We start from the raw sequence: 15,840 nt of genomic DNA, 5'->3' as shown, positions 1-15,840 counted from the left end.
CTGCCTTCGGCTCAGGTCATGATCTCAGGGTCCTGGGATCCAGCCCGGCATCGGGCTCTCTGCTCAGCAGGGAGCCTGCTTCCCCCTCTGTCTCTGCCTGCCTCTCTGCCCACTTGTGATCTCTCTCTGTCAAATAAAATAAATAAAATTTTTTAAAAAATGAATAATTTTATTGGGTCTGTTAACAAATGCCTCAGTATTTAAAGGTAAATGTTCATGAAACAAAATTAGCAAATTGATTGTTACTACAATGTCTCAAATTATAACAAAAAGACAAGATGTTATATTAAGATATTTTAAATCAATAAAAAACAGGCATACGGATTATAAAGGAAGTGGTAACACCAACTCTATTCATTGACATGGTTGTCTATATAGTTAGTCCTAAGGAATCTACAAAAAAAAAAAACCCTCCAGGAAATAATTTCATTTAGCAAGGTGACAAGATATAAACTCAACACATAAAAATCAATCATATTTTCATAAATTACTAATGAACAATTTGGAAACTGAAATTAAAAACAATACCATTTACCATTGGGGTAAATTGGAAGGGGAGGTGAACCATGAGATACTATGGACTCTGAAAAACAGTCTGAGGGTTTTGAAGGGGTGGGGGAGCTTTGCGCAGTGGCAGTATCATAGCCAATGAGGTTTATCCGAGGTGCGATTATTGCTAATTGAAAGGGTGGGGGATAGGAGGTCGGGGTACCAGGTGGTGGGTATTATAGAGGGCATGGATTGCATGGAGCACTGGGTGTGGTGCAAAAATAATGAATACTGTTAGGCTGAAAATAAAAAATAAATTTTTAAAAAATTTAAAAAAAATTTTAAAAATACCATTTATAAAAGCTTCAAATACATATAAAGTGTGTAGGTGTAATTCTAACAAACTATATGCAGTATAAAATACTCATGAAAGAAATAAAGAAAAGCTACATATATGGAGAGACATGTCATATTCATGAATTTGAAGACCCAGCATTACAGCCATGTCAGTCTTCCAAAATTGATCTGTAAGTTTTAATGCAGTTACAATACAGAGGGCACTTGTTATGATGAGCACTGGGTGTTGTATATAAGTGACAAATCACTGAATTTTACTCCAGAAACCAATATTGCACTGCATCTTAACTAACAAAATTTAAATTAAAAAAATACTCCAGCAGGGTTTTTTGTAGCTATAGGTAAGCTGATTCTAAAATTTATACAAGAAATGCAAAGGAAATAACATAGCCAAGACAATTTTTAAAAAGAAAAATGAAGCTGAAGGAATTATGTGATTTATTTATTACAAAAGCACATAACATAAATGTTACCATCTTAACCACTTGTAAGTGTACACTTTAGTGTGTAAATTTGTAATGTTAGTGCCTGACATTAAGCTTTTGATTGCCAAGGCATCCATTTTAAAGACATCTGTCTCAAGGAAACATATTGACAACTATACAACTAGATAAAGAGCCCAGCTGCTCTACCCATGAAATTCCCATTTTAGAAAGCCCTGATTGACTTAGGTAATTGACCACTTGAGTGACCCTACATTTCCCTTCCCGTGTTTTAATTCCCAATCTTGTGTTTTAAATCACCAATACAGAGTGAACACCTGAAATGCTAGGCACCCACCTTCAGCCCCAATAACTGGGGAGCCCCAGGTCCGTGTTCTCTCTTTCTTACCTGCAGCATTGCTATGTGGCCTCTGGTGTGCCATGTACTCTCCAGGTCTTAATGAGTAAAGAATGTTTTTTTCAAAGTTCCCTGATGGTTGTTCTGAAGTGCATCCTGTAATCATAAGAACCACAAGGGCTGGTCCAGCCACAATACTGACTCTGGTTAGGGGAAGTGCTTGTAGAGCTCAACACAAGTTGTATGGGCCCAGGTGAGTGCCCCCAGGGATTCCTAATTGACAGCATCACTATTAATAGGCTGAGACTGACAGAAAGCTGCCTAGCAGCAGGATTGCAATGATTGCTCTTGTTATTAACTGAAGGAAATGCCCTTTAGCTACAACTGACTTAATAACTGGTTAACCCAGGTGGGTAACACTGCTTACTGGTGGTCTCTCACACTGCTATGTGCTTTTGCATATTGCCTCAGCTGTGTGTTGCCTGCAGTATCCATCCTAAAATGTCACCATTGCCATAACTCAACAATCTCCCCAGAGCAGCGTGATCAAAGCCATGTGGACCAATGAGACAATTAGACCACTTAATTGACTATTAATATGTGTGAAGTTCCTTCATGCCTCAAGGCCAAGAAGAGCTAAGAGGTGGGGGAGTGGATCACAAAGTTATTGTCACCACACAAGGAAAATCTCACCACTAAAGGCATGAGGAATAGATACTACCCTAGGTAAAGGGGAGGAAGATCTCTGCCTGTGACTGCTGAATTGGTGGGTTCAGCAAGGACTGTGTGTCAACACAGATGAGTAAAATAGCTTTGCAACAGGAGACCAGTGGCACCATGAAAAGGGAAAAGCAGCAGAGACCTAATGTCTCTGCTTTGGCGCTTCAAATTCATGCTGTTGCTCTTCATCTCCTGACCTGATGTGATATTATGGGTCCAATCCCTGGTGTGATGTTGCTAAAAAATTAATGGACAAATATAAAAGTCCTGAAAATATGGTGCCAGCATCTCCTAAGGACCCCAAGGAGGTATACTAGCTCCTTGATAAGTGCAAAAGCCCTATGAAGATTCCTGAACATTGCCTAGTGCCTTGGCACACCAACATATCAAGGCTCCGGTATTGTGCTCCAGAGGTGTAGGGACTTTTTCCAAAGACTCTCCATATTGTTGTAGCAAAGGTTGATTCCAGTCCTGAAGAGGTGGATTGGAACACCCTGGAAAGGGAAGTGGCTGCCTATGAAGAAGGCTCACAAGGGCATCATCCACAGATTTTTCTGGTAACACATAAGTTTAAGGTAATAAGAAGAATCAGAAAGTAGAAACTGAGGATCAGAAACTATAGCTTAACTTAAATTTAAAAACCTTTTTAAAAAGATTTCATGCAGTAGGAAGGAAAGAAGGGAACCGATTAACTAATTACAGGTTTTTTGAACAGCTGCTGAATTGTTACTCACAGCTACCAAAATACTTGAACTGACTAGTATCTCAAAAGACTGTAAAATCTAAACCTTCTCAAAGATACATCTAGGCTCTATGTCCTCTTCCTCTGGGACCACACATCCTGAATCCCCTTGCCTTTCCTCTGAATGGAGTGGAACCAAGAAACATGCCTCATGAAGCTTTCCTGTTACCAAGGGAAAAGCTGACAGGGTTATCAAGTCCTCTACTGAGGATGAAGAGGGAGGATGGAATGCAAAGGCCTCTAAAGCTATGGATATTCATACCATGACCCTTCCTCTCATTACATGGATAATATTGCCTGACACCATGCCTGTTTTTCCATCATGATAATCACTGCTAAAATTCACAATGAATGGAACACATTAGATGAGGTTGGTCTCTTGCTGCACAAAATTGGCATGGTCCAACTGATTGTCATTTCCATGACCAAAGTGACCAAAATCACCCCCTCTTTATTTCTAACTCTGAAAAGGCCCCCATTTGATTCTGATTCCAGAGAATTCTTTTTGCAGGGTGCTCCCTGTAATTACAGGGTGGCACTATGAGATTTTATTGGGTCACCCAAAACTATCTAAAAGTCACTGGAAAAATAAACTATAGGGACTCCTCAAGATAAAAAGCTTCCGCACAGCAAAGGAAACTATCAACAAAACTAAAAGGCAACCTTCAGATTGGGGGAAGATATTTCCAAATGACATATCTAATGAAGGATTAATATCCAAAATTTATAAAGAACTTATCAAGCTCAACATCCAAAAAACAAATCCAGTTAAAAAATGGACAGACGACAAGAATAGACATTTTCCCAAAGAAGACAGAGGGCTAACAGACATGAAAAGATGCTCAAAATCACTCATCATCAGGAAAATACAAATTAAAGCCATGAGGAGATACCACCACACACTAGAATAACTGAAATTAATAACACTGGAAAAAACAGATGTTGTCAAGGCTGGAGAAAGGGGAACCCTCTTACACCATTAGTGAGAATACAAACGGTGCAGCCATTCGGGAAAACAGTATGGAGGTTCCTCAAAAAGTTAAAAATAGAACTACCCCTGATCCAACAATTGCACTACTAGGTATTACAGAAAGGATATAAAAATACTGATTCAAAGGGATAATATACCCTAATGTTCATAGCTGCAATATCAATAATAGCCAAATAATGGAAAGAGCCCAAATGTGCACTGACTGATGAACGGACAAAGAAGATGTGGTGCATATATATATACAATGGAATATTACTCAGCCAAAAAAGGGTTGAAATCTTGCCATTTACAACAACATGGGTGGAGCCAGAGTATATTATGCTAGGTGAAATAAGTCAGTCAGTGAAAGACATGCTATATGATTTCACTCATATGTGGAATTTTTTAAAGATTTATTTAATTGAGAGAGAGAGAGGGAGAGAGCTCAGGGAGAGGTTACAGAGAGAGATGAAGAGAGAGAATCTCAAGCAGATTCCCTGCTGAATATGGACCCTGAGGTGGGGCTCAATCCCACAACTCTGAGATCATGACCTAAGCAAAATCAAAAGTCAGATGCTTAACACCAAGGCATACTTTATACATGGAATTTAAGAAACAAAACAGATGAACACGGGCAGGGGGTGGGTCGTGAGAGTCAAACCATAAAACAGACTCAACTATAGAGAACAAACTGAGGGTTGCTGTAAGGGAAGTGGGTGGGGAGATGGGTTAAATGGGTATTAAGGAAAGCACTTGTGCTGAACACTGGGTATTGTATATAAATAATGAATCACTAAATTCTACTCCTGAAACTAATATTACACTATATGTTAATTAACTGGAATTTAAATAAAAACTTGAAACTAAAAATTATAAAAATAAAATTAAAACTAAAGGTACTGGAGGACATTGATATGGTTGCTAGACATGGGGAGATCCTGCCCAGATACCCAGATACACCAGAGTTATGCCCTTCCATATATGCTGCCCCAGAAATTTCCCTTGGACAAATTTCCCTCAACAAAAAGGACTCCCCACCCATCTCCAATAAACCCTTACCTAATTTTGCCCCTTATGAGAAAACACAGGCAAACCTCTACTGGGAGTGACAAAAACTTGATGTTCCTGGCCACTTTACCTCTGGACAGCCAGTCCCTAAACCCTGGGCCCTAAAACTAGTATTCTTGCAGCTACAGTCCTATTCTGCCATCCATCCTCTTGCCACACAGCCACCCTCTAATCACTGTGGCCTCAACCTAGTGCCACTACTCTTATTTCCCCCTTCCCTGACCTCCAAGACTGGAAGACATCTAACCCCCTACCCTAGGAAATTGATGGTTCCTTGGGGCTTGTCCCACCTCTTGGGGACAATCATCTCTATACCACTCTAGTAATCCATTGAGATGATAAAAATGCACAGTCCTGAGGCACGTGGGTGGCTCAGTCAGTTGAGTGTCCCACTCTTGATTTTGGCTCAGGTCATGATCTCAGGTTTGTGCAATCGGGCCCCAAGTCAGACATGGAACCTGCTTGGGATTCTCTCTCCCTTTCCTTGTGACCCTCCCCACCTCTCTAAGAAAATGCAGCCCTTCTTGGTAGACCCTGGGGCCCCAGTCACTGTCATTCCAGGCAATCCCACCAAATTCCACAAATTCCACAAATGCACCTAAAGAGCATTGCTAGTGTACAAACCCATTCAGGTATAACTATTAAGACCATTCACCTTAATTAACCAGCTTCCTCTGGTGGTGCCTCCCCACCCTGGTTCTTTTCTCCCTATTATAGGCATGGAGGCATTTGACATAATTCCATGCTATATGGAACAAGCCCAAATTCTTGGCTTTCCTGGTAGGACTTGCCAAATGGATGCCAGCGACTCTCCCTCCTCAGGTCAAGATGGCAAACACTTCCCAATAACTGATTTAAAGATGACATTGAATGTCTATATCCTGTCATTAAAATTTTGCTTGAGACTGGAGTCATTAAGCCCATAATCTCCCCTTTTGATAGCCCCATTTGGATGGCATTTAAGCCAGGCACTAATGAACAAAATCTCATAATTGGCTATTGAAACCTCCTCCAATTAAGGCTCCAATTCATATTATTATAGAATTGATTGGGAACATACAATGGCCCAAGAAGCATCCATGGGTCATCGACCTTGCTAATATGTTATTTTCTGTTCCCATTGCAAATGAACTCCAAAACCAATTTTCTTTCATTTTTGAAGGGGCTCAATATATATTTATGGGTCTCCTCAAAGGAAATTTAAATAGCTCTGCAATTGTTCATAACCTCTGATGCCAGTATTTACATCCCTCACAATTGGAAAGGTACTGTTTTTTGGCATTGTATTATGCTGAGGAGTTCTTCTGAGAAAATACAGGAAAATTTACACACCCTCACAGACTAGCTACATCAACAATTGCGCCTAACAAGTCCCAAGGTCCAGCCTCATCTGTCAAGTTTCTGGGCATCATGTAGTCTTCTGAGGGCTGAGAAATTTCTCCAACAGTCAAACATCACTTATTCACCATTAAACCACTCACTACCCTAAAAACAGTCACAACACATACTAGGAATTCTCACATTCTAGAGGCAACACATCCCTCATATCTCACTAATGCTTTACCCTATATATGCAAGCACATAAAATTCTACCACCTTCCATTGGGATTAAGCCCAGCATTGTGCTTTGGAACCTGCCCAGCAGGCAGTTCAGTAAGTCTTACTTTTGGTCCTACCTAGCTCCGCATTCCAAATGAGACCACAACTGACTATGCCTCCTGGAGTTTCTGGACCAAACAAGAATCTACCTGGCTTCCTATGGGGTTTTCAACTAACTGCCTACTTCCAGTGGCAACCTGCTATACTCCCCTTGAATGCCAGCTTTTGTCATCCTGTTGGGCTCTTTTAGAAACTGAGGCCTAAACTGGCCCCCACTGGGTAATAACTCAGACCTGAGCTCCTTTATTGTCCTGAGAAATGCCTCCCAGTAGAAACTCTGCATGACCACTGATGCCTCCTTGATAAAATGGAAATGGTACCTTTAGGAGAGGGCTAAACCTGATGTCAGAGGCCTTGCCAAATAACAAGGGGATGTGGCTTCCCCCATGGTCAGTCCCTTGCCTGAAAGCATTGAGGAAGTGATAGTAGCACCCTGCTTCCTCTTCTTCTGGCTGCTTGAGGAACCCCTTAGGACCAATTCTCAGAGACAGATGGGGGTCAATATTGTTTACTGATGGTAGAACATAAACCTTTGTACAACACTGTACACAATGCAGCTTGTTGGAAGACCATAGCATTCTACCTAGCCTTAAGCACCTGACTAGTTGAGGAGGACATTCCAGGTTCAGCCCAGTTGATGCAACTTGTAGCTGTTCATTTCGCCCTTAAGGAAGCAAAAAAGGGCTTTTCACAACTCCACATTTTCATAGACTACTGGGTTGTTGTTAGTGGCCTTGTGGTTTGGTCTGGCCAGTGGCTAAGGGACAATGTTCTCATAAAAGGCAAGTCCTTCTGGGGCACTCAGATATGGAAGTGATTAACAGAGTCCCCAGTTTCTATTATTGTTACTCACATTTCTGCTTATACTAACCACTGCACACTAGAAGACATTTTCAACAATATTTTAGAATCTCTCACTAAGACCTCCACAATCTGCCTGGTACAGACTCCTCAGGGTATTAACTTTTCCCACTAGCTCACAAAATGGATCTACACAACCTCAGGTGATTGGAGAATTCAGCCTTAATAACTTGGGCTCAAGTGAAGCGACTCCCTCAGTCTTCAGTGGCAGTCAAGTTTGTTGGTTTGCTCATATACCAAACAATGTAGACCATCCAGAGGGGGGTATACTCCAGGGGAAACCAACCATACTTCTGTTTTGGTGTATTGATTTCATCAGCCCACTGCTCCCTTCTGTTGGGATTTCCAGATATGCCATTAAAATCATATACACAATTGATGAATTGTTGAACACTACATCAAAAACTACCGATATACTATTATATATTGACTAATTGAAAGTAATAATAAAAAATCATCAATACTTACATGGGACTCCTCTTGGTGACCCCAACCCAGAATTTCTCTTCAAAACAGGTAATATTTTCCTTACTAAATTTGTTCTTGTTCCCTTTGGATCACCAAACATTATTGACCCTGACCATGGTACTCATTTTACCTCTCAAGAGAAACAGTGGTCTATCCAATATAATATTCTTTGGAAAATCAATCTAGACTATTGCTGCAAGTCAGAAGACCTCATTGAGCACCATAATAGCCTTCTCTTTTTCAGTATAGTTGACATATAATAGCATATTAGTTTCAGGTGTACAACATAGTGATTCAATAATTATGTAAATTATAAAATGCTCACAATGATAAATTTAGTTATCATCTGTCACCATACATAGTTATTATAATATTATTGACTCTATTCCCTATGCTGTAGTTTTATCCCTGTGACTTATCAATTTTATAACTGGAAGATTATACTGCTTAATCCTCTTCACTCATTTTACCCATCCCCCTTTAACTCCAGGAACTACCAGTCTACTCTCTGTATTTATGAGTCTTTCTCTTTTGTTTACTAATTTGTTTTGTTTTAAATTCCATATATACATGAAATCATATGGTACCTGTCTTTCTTTCTCTACTTATTTCACCTAGCATAATACCCTCTAGATCCATCCATGTTGTCACTAATGGTAAGATTTAATTTTTTTAAATGGCTATTAGTCTATTGTGTATGTATACCATATCTTCTTTATCCATTCATTTACCAATGGACACAGGTTGTTTCAATATCTTGGCTCTTGCAAATAACACTGCAATAAATATAGAGGTGCATATATCCTTTAGAATTAGTGTTTTTGTTTTCTTTGGGTAAATATCCAGAAATGAAATTAATGGGTAGTAGGGTATTCCTATTTTTAATTTTTTGAGGAGTCGCCATTCTGTTTTCCATAGTCACTGCACCAATTCACATTCCCAATTATAGTGCATGAGAGTTCCATTTTTCAACATCCTTGCCAATACTTGTTATTTCTTCATTTTTCTTCTTTTTTAAAAGATTTTATTTATTTGTTAGAAAGAAAGAGTGCACAACAGGGGAAGCAGCAGGCAGAGGGAGAAGCAGGTTCCCTGCTGAGCAAGAAGCCCAATGTGGGACTCACTGTCAGGACCCTGGGATCATGACCTGAGCCAAAGGCAAATGCTTAATCAACTGAGCCACCCAGGTGCCCCTATTTCTTCTCTTTTTGATACTAGCCATTTTGGTCCAGTTTCACATAGACCAATGGAAAAGAACAGAGAGCCCAGATATGGACCCTCAACTCTACGGTCAAATAATCTTCAACAAAGCAGGAAAAAATATCCAATGGAAAAAGGACAGTCTCTTCAATAAATGGTGCTGGGAAATTTTGACAGCTATGTACAGAAGAATAAAACTCAACTATTCTCTTCACCATACACAAAGATAAACTAAATACGGATGAAAGACCTCAAGGTGAGATAGGAATTGATCAAAATCCTGGCGGAGAACATAGGCAGTAGCCTCTTCAACACTGGCCACAGCAACTTCTTTCAAGACATGTCTCCAAAAGCAAGGGAAACAAAAGCAAAAATGAACTCTTGGGATTTCATCCAGATAAAAAGCTTCTACACAGCAAAGGAAAGAATAAACGAAACAAAGAAGCAACCTGCAGGATGGGAGAACATATTTGCAAATGACACTACAGACAAAGGCTGATATTCAAGATCTATAAAGAACTTCTCAAATTCAACCCCCAAAATATAAATAATCAAATTTTAAAAATGGGCAGAAGACATGAATAGACACTTCTCCAAAGAAGACATACAAATGGCTAACAGACACATGAAAAAATGTTCATCAGCAGCAGCCATCAGGGAAATTCAAATCAAAACCACATTGAAAGTGCTCTTTGGCAGCACATATACTAAAACCACATTGAGATACCACCCTACACTGGTTAGAATGGCAAAAATTGACAAGGCAAGAAATAACAAATGTTGGAGAGGATGTGGAGAAGGGGGAACCCTCTTACACTGTTGGTAGGAATGCAAGTTGGTACAGTCACTTTAGAAAACAGTGTGGAGTTTCCTCAAAGTTAAAAATTGATCTAGCTACCCTATGACCCAGCAATTGCACTACAGAGTATTTACTCCAAAGATACAGATGTAGTGAAAAGAAGGGCCATTTGCACCCCAAAATTCATAACAGCAATGTCCACAATAGCCAAACTGTGGAAAGAACCAAGATGCCCTTCAACAGAAGAATGGATAAAGAAGATGTGGTCCATATATACAATGGAGTATTACTTAGCCATCAGAAAGGATGAATACTCAACTTTTGCATGAATATGGATGGGACTGGAGAAAATTATGCTAAGTGAAATAAGTCAAGCAGAGAAAGTCAATCATCATATGGTTTTACTTATTTGTGGAACATAAGGAATAGCATGGAGGACATTAGGAGAAGGAAGGGGATAATGAAGGTGGGGGGGAATTGAGGGGGAGACAAACCACATGAGACTATGGACTCTGAGAATCAAACTGAGGGTTTTAGAGGGGAGGGGGTAGTGGGATGGGTGAGCCCAGGGATGGGTATTAAGGAGGGCCCATATTGCATGGAGCACTGGGTGCTATATGCAAACAATCATGGAATACTACATCAAAAACTAATGAGGTACTGTATGGTGACTAAAATAATAAAAAATAAATAGTTAATTAAAAGGTATGATACTGGAAAATTTAAAAATTTAAAAAAATGGTCCAGTCTCACTCTTCTACATGTGGTTGTTCAGTTTTCCCAGCACCATTTATTGAAGAGACTGTCCTTTTCCATTGGATAGTCTTTCCTATTTTGTTGAAGAGTAATTGACCATGGAGTTGAGGGTCCATGTCTGGGCTCTCTATTCTGTTCCATTGATCTATATGTCTGTTTTTGTGCCAGTACCATACTGTCTTGGTGACTACAGCTTTGAATAGAGCTTAAAGTCTGGCGTTGTGATTCTACTGGCTTTGGTTTTCTTTTTCAATATTCCTCTGGCTATTCAGGTTTTTTTTTCTGGTTCCAAGAAATTTTAGGATTATTTGTTCCAGCTCTGTGAAAAATGTTGATGGTATTTTGATAGGAATTGCATTATATATGTAGGTTGCTCTAGGTAGCATAGACATTTTAACAATATTTGTTCTTCCAATCCATGAGCATGGAATGTTTTTCCATTTCTTTGTATCTTCTTCAATTTCTTTCATAAGTGTTCTGTAGCTTTTAGAGTACAGATCCTTTATCTCTTTGGTTAGGTTTATTCCTAGGTATCTTATGGTTTTTGGTCCACTTGTAAATGCAATCAGTTCTTTACTTTCTCTTTCTTCTGTCTCATTGTTAATGTATAGAAATGCAAGTGATTTCTTTGCAATGATTTTATATCCTCTATTTTGCTGAACTCCTGTATGAGTCCTAGCAAGTTTGGAGTGGAGTCTCTTGGGTCTTCCACATAAAGTAACATGTAATCTGTGAAGAGTGAGGGTTTGATTTCTTCTTTGACAATTTGAATGTCTTTTATTCCTTTTTGTTGTCTGACTGCTGAGGCTGGTACTTCTCATACTACATTGAACAACAGTGGTGAGAGTGGACATCCTTGTTGTGTTCCTGACCTTAGGGGAAAAGCTCTGTTTTTTTCCCCCCATTGAAAATGACATTCACAGTGGCCTTTTCATATATGGCTTTTATTATATTAAGCTATGTTCCCTCTATCCCTATACTATGGAGAGTTTTAATCAAGAAAGGACACTGTATTTTATCAAATGCTTTTTCTGCATCAAGTGAAAGAATCATATGATTCTTGTCCTTTCTTTTGTTAATGTGATGTATCACATTGGTTGATCTGTGAATGTTGAACCAACACTGCAGCCCAGAAATAAATACCACTTGGTCTTGGTGAATAATCCTTCTAATGTACTGTTCAACCATATTGGCTAGTATCTTGGTGAGAATTTTGGTATGCATGTTCATCAAGGTTATTAGTCTATAATTCTCCTTTTTGATGGGGTCTTTTGTCTGGTTTTGGGATCAAGGTAATACCAGCCTCATAGCACAAGTTTGGAAGTTTTCGTTCCCTTTATATTTTTTGAAACAGCTTCAGAAGAATAGGTATTAGTTCTTTAAATGTTTGGTAGAATTCCCCCTGGGAAGCCATCTTGCCCTGGAATCTTATTGGGAGATTTTTTATTATTGCTTCATTTTCCTTGCTGATTATGGGTCTGTTCAGGTTTTCTATTTTTTCCTGATTCAGTTTTGGTATTAACTCTTCTTTAAATGTTTGGTAGAATTTACCTGTTAAGCCATCTGGTCCTGGACTTCTGTTTGTTGGGGTTTTTAAAATTACTGATTCAATTTCTTTGTAGGTTATCAGTCCGTTAGAGTTTTCTATTTCTTCCTGTTTCAGTTTTGGTAGCTTATACATTTCTAGGAATTTGTCCATTTCTTCTAGGTTGTCCAATTTTTCGCCTCTAGTTTTTCATAATATTCTCTTATAATTGTTGTGTTTCTCTGGTTTGGGTTGTTTTATCTCCTCTCTCATCAGTGATTTTATTTCTTTCTCATTTCTTTTTCATACATCTGGCTAGAGGTTTATCAATTTTATCATTTTTTTCAAGGAACCAGCTTCTGGTTTCCTTGATCTGTTCCATTGTTTTCTTTGTTTCTATATCATTTGTTTCTGCTCTAATCTTTATTATTTCCTTCCTTCTGCTGGCTTTCATTTGTTTTTCTTTTTCAAGCTTCTTTAGGTGTATAGTTAGGTTGCTTATTTGAGATTTTTCTTGTTTCTTGAGTTAGGCCTGTATTGCTATATACTTCCCTCTTAAGACCACATTTGCTGCATCCAAAACGTTTTGGACTGTTTCGTGTTGTCATTTTTATTTGTCCATGTACTTCTTTATTTCTTCTTTTATTTCCTGGTTGACCCATTCATTGTTTAGTAGAACATTGTTTAACCTCCATATATGTATGAAGATTTTTTTTCTTGTGATTGACTTTGTTTCATAGTGTTGTGGTCTGAAAAGGTGCATGGTATGACTTCAATCTTTTTTATTTTTTTGAAACCTCTTTTGTGACCTAATATATGATCTATTTTGCAGAATGCTCCATGTGTACTTGAAAAGAATGTGTATTCTGCTGTTTGAGGATGGAATGTTTTGAATATCTCTGTTAGGTCCCTCTAGTCCAGTTTGTCATTCAAAACCATTGTTTCTTTGTTGATTTTTTGTTTAGATGATCTGTTCATTGATGTAATGGGGTGTTAAAGTCTTCTACTATTATTGCATTATTATCAATGAGTTCCTTTATGTTTGTTACTAATTGCTTTATATATTTGGGTGCTCCCATGTTGGGTTCATAAATATTTTTGTTTAAAGATTTTATTTATTTATTTGACAGGCAAGAGATCACAAGTAGGCAGAGAGGCAGGCAGAGAGAGAGAGGGAAGCAGGCTCCCCGCTGAGCAGAGAGCCTGATGCGGGGCTCAATCCCAGAACCCTGAGATCACAACCTGAGCCAAAGGCAGCAGCTTAACCCACTGAGCCACCCAGGTGCCCTGGGTCCATAAATATTTACAAGTCTTATATCTTCTTGTTCGATTGTCCTTTTATGATTATATAGCACCATCTTTGTCTTTTGTTAGTCTTTGTTTTAAAAGTCTAGTTTGTCCAATATAAGTATTGCTACTCCAGGAGTATTTTGGCAGTCATTTGTATTATAAATGGTTCTCCACCCCCTCACTCAATCTGTAGGTGTCTTTAGGTCTTAAATGAGTCTCTTATAGGCAGCATATAGATGGGTCTTGTTTTTCATCCATTCTGACACCCTATGGCCTTTCATTGGAGCATTTAGTCCATTTATGTTCAAAGTAATTATTGATAGATATGTATTTATTACCATTTTTTTATTTACTTTGTCCTTGTTTCTGGAGGTTTTCTCTGGTCCTTTCTTGTCTTTGTCACTCTTGAGAATTTCCTTGAATATTTCTTGCAGGGCTGGTTATAGTGGTCACAAACTCCTTTAGTTTTTGTTTGGGAAACTCTTTATCTCTCCTTCTATTCTGAATGATAGACGCTGGATAGAGTACACTTGGCGGCAGATTTTTCCATTTAGCACTTTGAATATATCATGCCACTCTCTTCCGGCTTAGAAAGATTGTGTGGATAAATCCCCTGATAGCCTTATAGATTTTCCTTTGTCAGTTAAGGACCTCTTTTGTCTTGGTGTTTTTACAATGTTTTCTTTATCAATATATGTTGCCAATTTAAGTATAATGTGTCTTGGTATAGCTCTGCTTTTGTTGATTTTGATAGGGGTTCTCTGTGCCTCCTGGATCTGGATTGTCTTTTTCCTTCCCCAGATTAGGAAGTTTTCAGCTATTAGTACTTCAAATAAATTTTCTGCCCCTTTTTCTCTCCTATAATACGAATAATACTATGTTTGAAGGAGTTACTGAGTTTCCTAACTGTGCTCTCATTTTGCCTAATTCCTTTTCTCTCTTTTGTTCAGCTTGATTACTTTCCATTACTCTGTCCTCTAGGTCATTAATTTATCCCTATGCTTTTGCCAGCTTGCTGTTCATTCCATTGAGCATATTTCTCATTTCATTTATTGAGCCCTTTGTCTCTGCAATGTTATTCCTTACCTCTATGTTAAGGCTCTCACTCATGGGAGAGTGTTCTGACTCTCTTTTTTCTCAAGTCCAGTGAGTATCCTTATGATCATTGCTTTAAATACTCCATCAGGCATGTTTCTTCTATCTGTTTCACTTAGATCACATAGCTGAGGATTCTTGTCACTCACTGAAACTCTTACTTTCCCCATGGAAGAAACCATAGATGGAGAGGGTCTCTCTTAGCACTGAGCTTATACCGCCTTAAAGGAAGGGTGACTTAAGTGTAGAAAACCTTTTCCTCTTACCATTTACAACATGTCCAATCTCATTATTTTTGCTCCAGCGATATGCTAGAACTCCACTGGAATCCTGGGCTTCTGTGAAGGAACTCTCATCTGTAGAAGATTGTGAAAATTGATGTTCTGAAGAAGGGGAAGATAGTATAAAACTTCTAATCTGCCATTTTGCTGATGTCACTCAGAATCCAGTAAGTTCTGTTATTTCATGATTTTGTTTTAATTTGTCTCAGATAACTTTTTAAATTTTATTGTAATTTCTTCTTTGGTTAAGAGTGAATAGCTTAACTTCTACACTTTTGTAGATTTTCTTTTTTTTAATAATCTCTTATTTTTTATAAACACGTAATATATTTTTATCCCCTGGGGTACAGGTATGTGAATCACCAGGTTTACACACTTCACAGCACTCACCATAGCACATACCCTCCCCAATGTCCATAACCGCACCCCCTTCTCCCAACCCCCTCCCCCCAGCAACCCTAAGTTTGTTTTGTGAGATTAAGAGTCTCTTATGATTTGTCTCCCTCCCAATCCCATCTTGTTTCATTTATTCTTCTCCTACCCCCTTAACACCCCCTGTTGCATCTCCATTTCCTCATATCAGGGAGATCATGTGATAGTTGTCTTTCTCCACTTGACTTATTTCGCTAAGCATGATACCCTCTAGTTTCATCCACATCGTTGCAAATGGCAAGATTTCATTTCTTTTGATTGCTGCATAGTATTCCATTGTGTATATATACCACCTCTCCTTTATCCATTCATCTGTTGATGGACATCTAGGTTCTTTCCATAGTTTGT

The 15,840-nt window shown here is 38.7% G+C and overlaps 1 pseudogene; it reads left to right on the top strand.

Moving 5' to 3' along the window:
• The first annotated feature begins 619 nt into the window (after positions 1-619).
• LOC132008001 (U4 spliceosomal RNA) lies at positions 620-687 on the top strand (annotated as a pseudogene).
• Positions 688-15,840: the final 15,153 nt, after the last annotated feature.

Source organism: Mustela nigripes, chromosome X (assembly GCF_022355385.1).
Source record: "Mustela nigripes isolate SB6536 chromosome X, MUSNIG.SB6536, whole genome shotgun sequence".
In the NCBI taxonomy this organism is placed as follows: domain Eukaryota; kingdom Metazoa; phylum Chordata; class Mammalia; order Carnivora; family Mustelidae; genus Mustela; species Mustela nigripes.
The sequence above is the reverse complement of the archived record's forward strand: the minus strand, read 5'-3'. Positions and strand labels throughout refer to the sequence as shown.